Raw genomic sequence first — 12,636 nt, forward strand, 5'->3', positions numbered from 1 at the left:
AGTCGTTATACTATCTATATCCGGTGTACAAATCTTATTAGTGTCACATATACAAATCCACGTTAATAAATGTGTCACATTAATGCATAGGAGTGTTTATCACTTAGGTATCTTAGTGTCACATATACAAATCCACGTTAATGAATGTGTCACATATTAATCCACAGGGGTGTTTATCACTTAGGTATCTTAGTGTCACATATACAAATCCACGTTAATGAATGTGTCACATTATTTCATAGGAGTGTTTATCACTTAGGTATCTTAGTGTCAGATATACAAATCCACGTTAATGAATGTGTCACATATTAATCCACAGGAGTGTTGATCACTTAGGTATCTTAGTGTCACATACACAAATCCACGTTAATGAATGTGTCACATATTAATCCACAGGAGTGTTCATCACTTAGGTATCTTAGTGTCACATATATAAATCCACGTAAAAGGAATGTGTCACATATTAATCCACAGGAGTGTTCATCACTTAGATATCTTAGTGTCACATATATAAATCCACGTAAAAGGAATGTGTCACATATTAATCCACAGGAGTGTTTATCACTTAGGTATCTTAGTGTCACATACACAAATCCACGTTAATGAATGTGTCACATATTAATCCACAGGAGTGTTTATCACTTAGGTATCTTAGTGTCACATATACAAATCCACGTTAATGAATGTGTCACATATTAATCCATAGGAGTGTTCATCACTTAGGTATCTTAGTGTCACATATACAAATCCACGTTAATGAATGTGTCACATATTAATCCACAGGAGTGTTCATCACTTAGGTATCTTAGTGTCACATATACAAATCCACGTTAATGAATGTGTCACATATTAATCCACAGGAGTGTTCATCACTTAGGTATCTTAGTGTCAGATATACAAATCCACGTAAAAGGAATGTGTCACATATTAATCCACAGGAGTGTTTATCACTTAGGTATCTTAGTGTCACATATATAAATCCACGTAAAAGGAATGTGTCACATATTAATCCACAGGAGTGTTTATCACTTAGGTATCTTAGTGTCACATACACAAATCCACGTTAATGAATGTGTCACATATTAATCCACAGGAGTGTTTATCACTTAGGTATCTTAGTGTCACATATACAAATCCACGTTAATGAATGTGTCACATATTAATCCATAGGAGTGTTCATCACTTAGGTATCTTAGTGTCACATATACAAATCCACGTAAAAGGAATGTGTCACATATTAATCCACAGGAGTGTTCATCACTTAGGTATCTTAGTGTCACATATATAAATCCACGTAAAAGGAATGTGTCACATATTAATCCACAGGAGTGTTCATCACTTAGGTATCTTAGTGTCACATATACAAATCCACGTAAAAGGAATGTGTCACATATTAATCCACAGGAGTGTTTATCACTTAGGTATCTTAGTGTCACATATACAAATCCACGTTAATGAATGTGTTACATATTAATCCACAGGAGTGTTCATCACTTAGGTATCTTAGTGTCACATATACAAATCCACGTTAATGAATGTGTTACATATTAATCCACAGGAGTGTTCATCACTTAGGTATCTTAGTGTCACATATACAAATCCACGTAAAAGGAATGTGTCACATATTAATCCACAGGAGTGTTTATCACTTAGGTATCTTAGTGTCACATATACAAATCCACGTTAATGAATGTGTTACATATTAATCCACAGGAGTGTTCATCACTTAGGTATCTTAGTGTCACATATACAAATCCACGTAAAAGGAATGTGTCACATATTAATCCACAGGAGTGTTCATCACTTAGGTATCTTAGTGTCAGATATACAAATCCACGTAAAAGGAATGTGTCACATATTAATCCACAGGAGTGTTTATCACTTAGGTATCTTAGTGTCATATATACAAATCCACGTAAAAGGAATGTGTCACATATTAATCCACAGGAGTGTTTATCACTTAGGTATCTTAGTGTCATATATACAAATCCACGTAAAAGGAATGTGTCACATATTAATCCATAGGAGTGTTTATCACTTAGGTATCTTAGTGTCACATATACAAATCCACGTTAATGAATGTGTCACATATTAATCCACAGGAGTGTTTATCACTTAGGTATCTTAATGTCACATATACAAATCCACGTTAATGAATGTGTCACATATTAATCCACAGGAGTGTTCATCACTTAGGTATCTTAGTGTCACATATACAAATCCACGTTAATGAATGTGTTACATATTAATCCACAGGAGTGTTCATCACTTAGGTATCTTAGTGTCACATATACAAATCTACGTTAATGAATGTGTTACATATTAATCCACAGGAGTGTTCATCACTTAGGTATCTTAGTGTCACATATATAAATCCACGTAAAAGGAATGTGTCACATATTAATCCACAGGAGTGTTCATCAATTAGGTATCTTAGTGTCACATATACAAATCCACGTTAATGAATGGGTTACATATTAATCCAAAGGAGTGTTCATCACTTAGGTATCTTAGTGTCACATATACAAATCCACGTAAAAGGAATGTGTCACATATTAATCCACAGGAGTGTTCATCACTTAGGTATCTTAGTGTCACATATATAAATCCACGTAAAATGAATGTGTCACATATTAATCCATAGGAGTGTTTATCACTTAGGTATCTTAGTGTCACATATACAAATCCACGTTAATGAATACATATTAATCCATAGGAGTGTTTATCACTTAGGTATCTTAGTGTCACATATACAAATCCACGTTAATGAATGTGTTACATATTAATCCACAGGAGTGTTCATCACTTAGGTATCTTAGTGTCACAATATACAAATCCACGTTAATGAATGTGTCACATATTAATCCACAGGAGTGTTTATCACTTAGGTATCTTAGTGTCACATATACAAATCCACGTTAATGAATGTGTCACATATTAATCCACAGGAGTGTTCATCACTTAGGTATCTTAGTGTCACATATACAAATCCACGTTAATGAATGTGTCACATATTAATCCACAGGAGTGTTCATCACTTAGGTATCTTAGTGTCACATATACAAATCCACGTTAATGAATGTGTCACATATTAATCACAGGAGTGTTTATCACTTAGGTATCTTAGTGTCACATATACAAATCCACGTTAATGAATGTGTCACATATTAATCCATAGGAGTGTTCATCACTTAGGTATCTTAGTGTCACATATACAAATCCACGTTAATGAATGTGTCACATATTAATCCACAGGAGTGTTCATCACTTAGGTATCTTAGTGTCACATATACAAATCCACGTAATGAATGTGTCACATATTAATCCACAGGAGTGTTCATCACTTAGATATCTTAGTGTCACATATATAAATCCACGTAAAAGGAATGTGTCACATATTAATCCACAGGAGTGTTTATCACTTAGGTATCTTAGTGTCACATATACAAATCCACGTAAAAGGAATGTGTCACATATTAATCCACAGGAGTGTTCATCACTTAGGTATCTTAGTGTCACATATACAAATCCACGTTAATGAATGTGTCACATATTAATCCACAGGAGTGTTCATCACTTAGGTATCTTAGTGTCACATATACAAATCCACGTAAAAGGAATGTGTCACATATTAATCCACAGGAGTGTTCATCACTTAGGTATCTTAGTGTCACAAAAACACGTAAAAGGAATCACATAAATCCACGTTCATCACTTAAAAGGAATGTGTCACATATTAATCCACAGGAGTGTTTATCACTTAGGTATCTTAGTGTCACATATACAAATCCACGTAAAAGGAATGTGTCACATATTAATCCATAGGAGTGTTTATCACTTAGGTATCTTAGTGTCACATATACAAATCCACGTAAAAGGAATGTGTCACATATTAATCCACAGGAGTGTTTATCACTTAGGTATCTTAATGTCACGTAAGAATATACAAATCCACGTAAATGAATGTGTCACATATTAATCCACAGGAGTGTTCATCACTTAGGTATCTTAGTGTCACATATACAAATCCACGTTAATGAATGTGTCACATATTAATCCACAGGAGTGTTCATCACTTAGGTATCTTAGTGTCACATATACAAATCCACGTTAATGAATGTGTTCACATATTAATCCACAGGAGTGTTCATCACTTAGGTATCTTAGTGTCACATATATAAATCCACGTAAAAGGAATGTGTCACATATTAATCCACAGGAGTGTTCATCACTTAGGTATCTTAGTGTCACATATACAAATCCACGTTAATGAATGTGTTACATATTAATCCACAGGAGTGTTCATCACTTAGGTATCTTAGTGTCACATATACAAATCCACGTAAAAGGAATGTGTCACATATTAATCCACAGGAGTGTTCATCACTTAGGTATCTTAGTGTCACATATATAAATCCACGTAAAAGGAATGTGTGTCACATATTAATCCACAGGAGTGTTCATCACTTAGGTATCTTAGTGTCACATATACAAATCCACGTTAATGAATGTGTTACATATTAATCCACAGGAGTGTTCATCACTTAGGTATCTTAGTGTCACATATACAAATCCACGTAAAAGGAATGTGTCACATATTAATCCATAGGAGTGTTTATCACTTAGGTATCTTAGTGTCACATATACAAATCCACGTAAAAGGAATGTGTCACATATTAATCCACATAGGAGTGTTTATCACTTAGGTATCTTAGTGTCACATATACAAATCCACGTTAATGAATGTGTCACATATTAATCCACAGGAGTGTTCATCACTTAGGTATCTTAGTGTCACATATACAAATCCACGTTAATGAATGTGTCACATATTAATCCACAGGAGTGTTTATCACTTAGGTATCTTAGTGTCAGATATACAAATCCACGTTAATGAATGTGTCACATATTAATCCACAGGAGTGTTCATCACTTAGGTATCTTAGTGTCACATACACAAATCCACGTTAATGAATGTGTCACATATTAATCCACAGAAGTGTTCATCACTTAGGTATCTTAGTGTCACATACACAAATCCACGTTAATGAATGTGTCACATATTAATCCACAGGAGTGTTCATCACTTAGGTATCTTAGTGTCACATATACAAATCCACGTAAAAGGAATGTGTCACATATTAATCCACAGGAGTGTTCATTACTTAGGTATCTTAGTGTCACATATACAAATCCACGTTAATGAATGTGTCACATATTAATCCACAGGAGTGTTTATCACTTAGGTATCTTAGTGTCACATACACAAATCCACGTTAATGAATGTGTCACATATTAATCCACAGGAGTGTTCATCACTTAGGTATCTTAGTGTCACATACACAAATCCACGTTAATGAATGTGTCTCATATTAATCCACAGGAGTGTTTATCACTTAGGTATCTTAGTGTCACATATACAAATCCACGTTAATGAATGTGTCACATTAATGCATAGGAGTGTTTATCACTTAGGTATCTTAGTGTCACATATACGAATCCACGTAAAAGGAATGTGTCACATATTAATCCATAGGAGTGTTTATCACTTAGGTATCTTAGTGTCACATATACAAATCCACGTAAAAGGAATGTGTCACATATTAATCCATAGGAGTGTTTATCACTTAGGTATCTTAGTGTCACATATACAAATCCACGTAAAAGGAATGTGTCACATATTAATCCACAGGAGTGTTCATCATTTAGGTATCTTAGTGTCACATATACAAATCCACGTTAATGAATGTGTCACATATTAATCCACAGGAGTGTTTATCACTTAGGTATCTTAGTGTCACATATACAAATCCACGTTAATGAATGTGTCACATATTAATCCATAGGAGTGTTTATCACTTAGGTATCTTAGTGTCAGATATACAAATCCACGTTAATGAATGTGTCACATATTAATCCATAGGAGTGTTTATCACTTAGGTATCTTAGTGTCACATATACAAATCCACGTAAAAGGAATGTGTCACATACTAATCCACAGGAGTGTTCATCATATAGGTATCTTAGTGTCACATATACAAATCCACGTAAAAGGAATGTGTCACATATTAATCCATAGGAGTGTTTATCACTTAGGTATCTTAGTGTCACATATACAAATCCACGTTAAGGAATGTGTTACATATTAATCCACAGGAGTGTTTATCATTTAGGTATCTTAGTGTCACATATACAAATCCACGTTAATGAATGTGTCACATATTAATCCACAGGAGTGTTCATCACTTAGGTATCTTAGTGTCACATATACAAATCCACGTAAAAGGAATGTGTCACATATTAATCCACAGGAGTGTTCATCACTTAGGTATCTTAGTGTCACATATACAAATCCACGTTAATGAATGTGTCACATATTAATCCACAGGAGTGTTCATCACTTAGGTATCTTAGTGTCACATATACAAATCCACGTTAATGAATGTGTCACATATTAATCCACAGGAGTGTTCATCACTTAGGTATCTTAGTGTCACATATACAAATCCACGTTAATGAATGGGTTACATATTAATCCACAGGAGTGTTCATCACTTAGGTATCTTAGTGTCACATATACAAATCCACGTAAAAGGAATGTGTCACATATTAATCCACAGGAGTGTTTATCACTTAGGTATCTTAGTGTCACATATACAAATCCACGTAAAAGGAATGTGTCACATATTAATCCACAGGAGTGTTCATCACTTAGGTATCTTAGTGTCAGATATACAAATCCACGTTAATGAATGTGTCACATATTAATCCACAGGAGTGTTCATCACTTAGGTATCTTAGTGTCACATATACAAATCCACGTTAATGAATGTGTCACATATTAATCCACAGGAGTGTTCATCACTTAGGTATCTTAGTGTCACATATACAAATCCACGTAAAAGGAATGTGTCACATATTAATCCATATGAGTGTTCATCACTTAGGTATCTTAGTGTCACATATACAAATCCACGTTAATGAATGTGTCACATATTAATCCACAGGAGTGTTTATCACTTAGGTATCTTAGTGTCACATATACAAATCCACGTTAATGAATGTGTCACATATTAATCCACAGGAGTGTTTATCATTTAGGTATCTTAGTGTCACATATACAAATCCACGTTAATGAATGTGTCACATATTAATCCACAGGAGTGTTCATCACTTAGGTATCTTAGTGTCACATATACAAATCCACGTAAAAGGAATGTGTCACATATTAATCCACAGGAGTGTTCATCACTTAGATATCTTAGTGTCACATATATAAATCCACGTAAAAGGAATGTGTCACATATTAATCCACAGGAGTGTTCATCACTTAGGTATCTTAGTGTCACATATACAAATCCACGTAAAAGGAATGTGTCACATATTAATCCACAGGAGTGTTCATCACTTAGATATCTTAGTGTCACATATATAAATCCACGTAAAAGGAATGTGTCACATATTAATCCACAGGAGTGTTCATCACTTAGGTATCTTAGTGTCACATATACAAATCCACGTAAAAGGAATGTGTCACATATTAATCCACAGGAGTGTTCATCACTTAGATATCTTAGTGTCACATATATAAATCCACGTAAATGAATGTGTCACATATTAATCCACAGGAGTGTTCATCACTTAGGTATCTTAGTGTCAGATATACAAATCCACGTTAATGAATGTGTCACATATTAATCCACAGGAGTGTTCATCACTTAGGTATCTTAGTGTCACATATACAAATCCACGGTTAATGAATGTGTCACATATTAATCCACAGGAGTGTTCATCACTTAGGTATCTTAGTGTCACATATATAAATCCACGTAAATGAATGTGTCACATATTAATCCACAGGAGTGTTCATCACTTAGGTATCTTAGTGTCACATATACAAATCCACGTAAAAGGAATGTGTCACATATTAATCCACAGGAGTGTTCATCACTTAGGTATCTTAGTGTCACATATACAAATCCACGTAAAAGGAATGTGTCACATATAAATCCATAGGAGTGTTCATCACTTAGATATCTTAGTGTCACATATATAAATCCACGTAAAAGGAATGTGTCACATATTAATCCACAGGAGTGTTCATCACTTAGGTATCTTAGTGTCACATATACAAATCCACGTTAATGAATGTGTCACATATTAATCCATAGGAGTGTTCATCACTTAGGTATCTTAGTGTCACATATACAAATCCACGTAAAAGGAATGTGTCACATATTAATCCACAGGAGTGTTTATCACTTAGGTATCTTAGTGTCACATATACAAATCCACGTTAATGAATGTGTCACATATTAATCCATAGGAGTGTTCATCACTTAGGTATCTTAGTGTCACATATACAAATCCACGTAAAAGGAATGTGTCACATATTAATCCACAGGAGTGTTCATCACTTAGGTATCTTAGTGTCACATATATAAATCCACGTTAATGAATGTGTCACATATTAATCCACAGGAGTGTTCATCACTTAGGTATCTTAGTGTCACATATACAAATCCACGTAAAAAGGAATGTGTCACATATTAATCCACAGGAGTGTTTATCACTTAGGTATCTTAGTGTCAGATATACAAATCCACGTTAATGAATGTGTCACATATTAATCCACAGGAGTGTTTATCACTTAGGTATCTTAGTGTCAGATATACAAATCCACGTTAATGAATGTGTTACATATTAATCCATAGGAGTGTTCATCACTTAGGTATCTTAGTGTCACATATATAAATCCACGTAAAAGGAATGTGTCACATATTAATCCACAGGAGTGTTTATCACTTAGGTATCTTAGTGTCACATATACAAATCCACGTTAATGAATGTGTCACATATTAATCCACAGGAGTGTTCATCACTTAGGTATCTTAGTGTCACATATACAAATCCACGTTAATGAATGTGTCACATATTAATCCACAGGAGTGTTCATCACTTAGGTATCTTAGTGTCACATATACAAATCCACGTTAATGAATGTGTTACATATTAATCCACAGGAGTGTTTATCACTTAGGTATCTTAGTGTCACATATACAAATCCACGTAAAAGGAATGTGTCACATATTAATCCACAGGAGTGTTCATCACTTAGGTATCTTAGTGTCACATACACAAATCCACGTTAATGAATGTGTCACATATTCATGTATCTGTGTCACATATACATATTACATATTAATCACAGGAGTGTTCATCACTTAGGTATCTTAGTGTCACATATACAAATCCACGTTAATGAATGTGTCACATTATTAATCCACAAGAGTGTTTATCACTTAGGTATCTTAGTGTCACATACACAAATCCACGTTAATGAATGTGTCACATATTAATCCACAGGAGTGTTCATCACTAGGTATCTTAGTGTCACATACACAATCCACTTAGTGTCACATATAATCCACAAATCCACGTATCTTAGTGTAATAACAAATCCACGTTATGTTACATATTAATCCACAGGAGTGTTCATCACTTAGAGTATCTTAGTGTCACATATACAAATCCACGTTAAGGAATGGGTTACATATTAATCCACAGGAGTGTTATCACTTAGGTATCTTAGTGTCACATATACAAATCCACGTAAAAGGAATGTGTCACATATTAATCCACAGGAGTGTTTATCACTTAGGTATCTTAGTGTCACAAATACAAATCCACGTAAAAGGAATGTGTCACATATTAATCCACAGGAGTGTTCATCACTTAGGTATCTTAGTGTTCACATATTGTAGCTGGATTGGTTGTGTATAAATAAATTTCAAGAACTGATATGTGGAATTCTGTTTATTGCGTTTCCCTTTTTTCCATAACTCCATATAACGTAGAAACTGAAAATACAAATAACTGTATTTTAACTACGTTATTAGCAAAGTGCATGTACATATATTTGATACCGATTACTAAGTAACCTAAATATACTCCGTTAATAAGTACATATACAATTTTAGAATATTTTTATATAATTACAAACCTCAAAAGTGTAACAACTGAGATCAGCGTAAAATTGGTACACATAATGTTAAATTTGTAATACAAAGCTTGCATGAATATTGTGAAATATGTAAACATAAACATTGACAATTCCAAGAAGTAAAGTGAAACCGGAAGTTATTCCGAGAATCCGAGAAAATTATTATACTACATGATCTTATAAATGACCAGAATTAACACTTGTATGGCCAGAATTAACACAATCTCAATAAATCCATGTATATGTGAAATACTAAACAGATTTTAGTTACATCAGTTAACATCAATAACCTTAGCTAGAATGTTGAAACGTTATTATAAACTATCTATGGAGGAGGGGACGTAACTCTTATACACACATGTTATATGCGCGGGAACGAACGTCAATCCATTCAACAATAATATAAACAAATATGATAGATACTGAGGAACACACAGGTTCTTTAGATGCGTAAACATTTCATCATAATATCTCAAAAAAAATACACATATGTACCTTATTCCCTTACAACCAGCAGCTATTATTTAGTATAATTCGTTGTGTTTCACTTCTATAGTGCACATGGCCATCTTCTTGTTCCGGAAGTTACAACAGAGCATGCGTGGACAAACTAATATAAAAAGGCATACTATCAAATATCCGGAAAATGAAATTTGCAATAAAAAATATTGAGTGCAATTTCTACAAATAAAAAACATTTACACATATACAAATCCACGTTAATGAATGTGCTACATATTAATCCACAGGAGTGTTCATCACTTAGGTATCTTAGTGTCACATATACAAATCCACGTAAAATGAATGTGTCACATATAAATCCACAGGAGTGTTTATCACTTAGGTATCTTAGTGTCACATATACAAATCCACGTTAATGAATGTGTCACATATTAATCCACAGGAGTGTTTATCACTTAGGTATCTTAATGTCACATATACAAATCCACGTTAATGAATGTGTCACTATATTAATCCACAGGAGTGTTCATCATTTAGGTATCTTAGTGTCACATATACAAATCCACGTTAATGAATGTGCTACATATTAATTCACAGGAGTGTTCATCACTTAGGTATCTTAGTGTCACATATACAAATCCACGTTAATGAATGTGTGCTACATATTAATCCACAGGAGTGTTCATCACTTAGGTATCTTAGTGTCACATATACAAATCCACGTTAATGAATGTGCTCACATATTAATTCACAGGAGTGTTCATCACTTAGGTATCTTAGTGTCACATATACAAATCCACGTTAATGAATGTGTCACATATTAATCCACAGGAGTGTTCATCATTTAGGTATCTTAGTGTCACATATACAAATCCACGTTAATGAATGTGTCACATATTAATCCACAGGAGTGTTTATCACTTAGGTATCTTAGTGTCACATACACAAATCCACGTTAATGAATGTGTTACATATTAATCCACAGGAGTGTTCATCACTTAGGTATCTTAGTGTCACATATACAAATCCACGTTAATGAATGTGTCACATATTAATCCACAGGAGTGTTCATCACTTTAGGTATCTTAGTGTCACATATACAAATCCACGTTAATGAATGTGTCACATATTAATCCACAGGAGTGTTTATCACTTAGGTATCTTAGTGTCACATATACAAATCCACGTTAATGAATGTGCTCACATATTAATTCACAGGAGTGTTCATCACTTAGGTATCTTAGTGTCACATATACAAATCCACGTAAAAGGAATGTGTCACATATTAATCCACAGGAGTGTTCATCACTTAGGTATCTTAGTGTCACATATACAAATCCACGTTAATGAATGTGTCACATATTAATCCACAGCAGTGTTCATCATTTAGGTATCTTAGTGTCACATATACAAATCCACGTTAATGAATGTGCTACATATTAATTCACAGGAGTGTTCATCACTTAGGTATCTTAGTGTCACATATACAAATCCACGTAAAAGGAATGTGTCACATATTAATCCACAGGAGTGTTCATCACTTAGGTATCTTAGTGTCACATATACAAATCCACGTAAAAGGAATGTGTCACATATAAATCCATAAGAGTGTTTATCACTTAGGTATCTTAGTGTCACATATACAAATCCACGTTAATGAATGTGTCACATATTAATCCACAGGAGTGTTTATCACTTAGGTATCTTAGTGTCACATATACAAATCCACGTAAAAGAAATGTGTCACATATTAATCCACAAGAGTGTTCATCACTTAGGTATATTCGTGTCACATATACAAATCCACGTAACAGGAATGTGTCACATAATAACCCACAGAATTACATGGGCTAATCGTACAAACCGAGCTACGCTATTTACGCTCGTGGAAACGCTTCTTTTACATAGAAAAATGTCGTCTTGGGGAGCGTACGTGATAAATATTTGCTCGGTATTGAACTCACGGCCAATAATAAAAAAAAATACAAGTTGCCAACGGAACAGTAGAATGTTTCACCAGTGCGTAGAAGCAAAATTAAGGTTTTATTGTTTTATACTTTGTTCTGTATTTCGCGCACAATATAGACAGGTATGTCATGTTATGATTGAAAAGTATGATTTTCGTCGTATATTCAAACAGATATATATCTAAACGAGAGACAGAGATAAAA

Source organism: Argopecten irradians, chromosome 13, assembly GCF_041381155.1.
Source record: "Argopecten irradians isolate NY chromosome 13, Ai_NY, whole genome shotgun sequence".
NCBI lineage: Eukaryota > Metazoa > Mollusca > Bivalvia > Pectinida > Pectinidae > Argopecten > Argopecten irradians.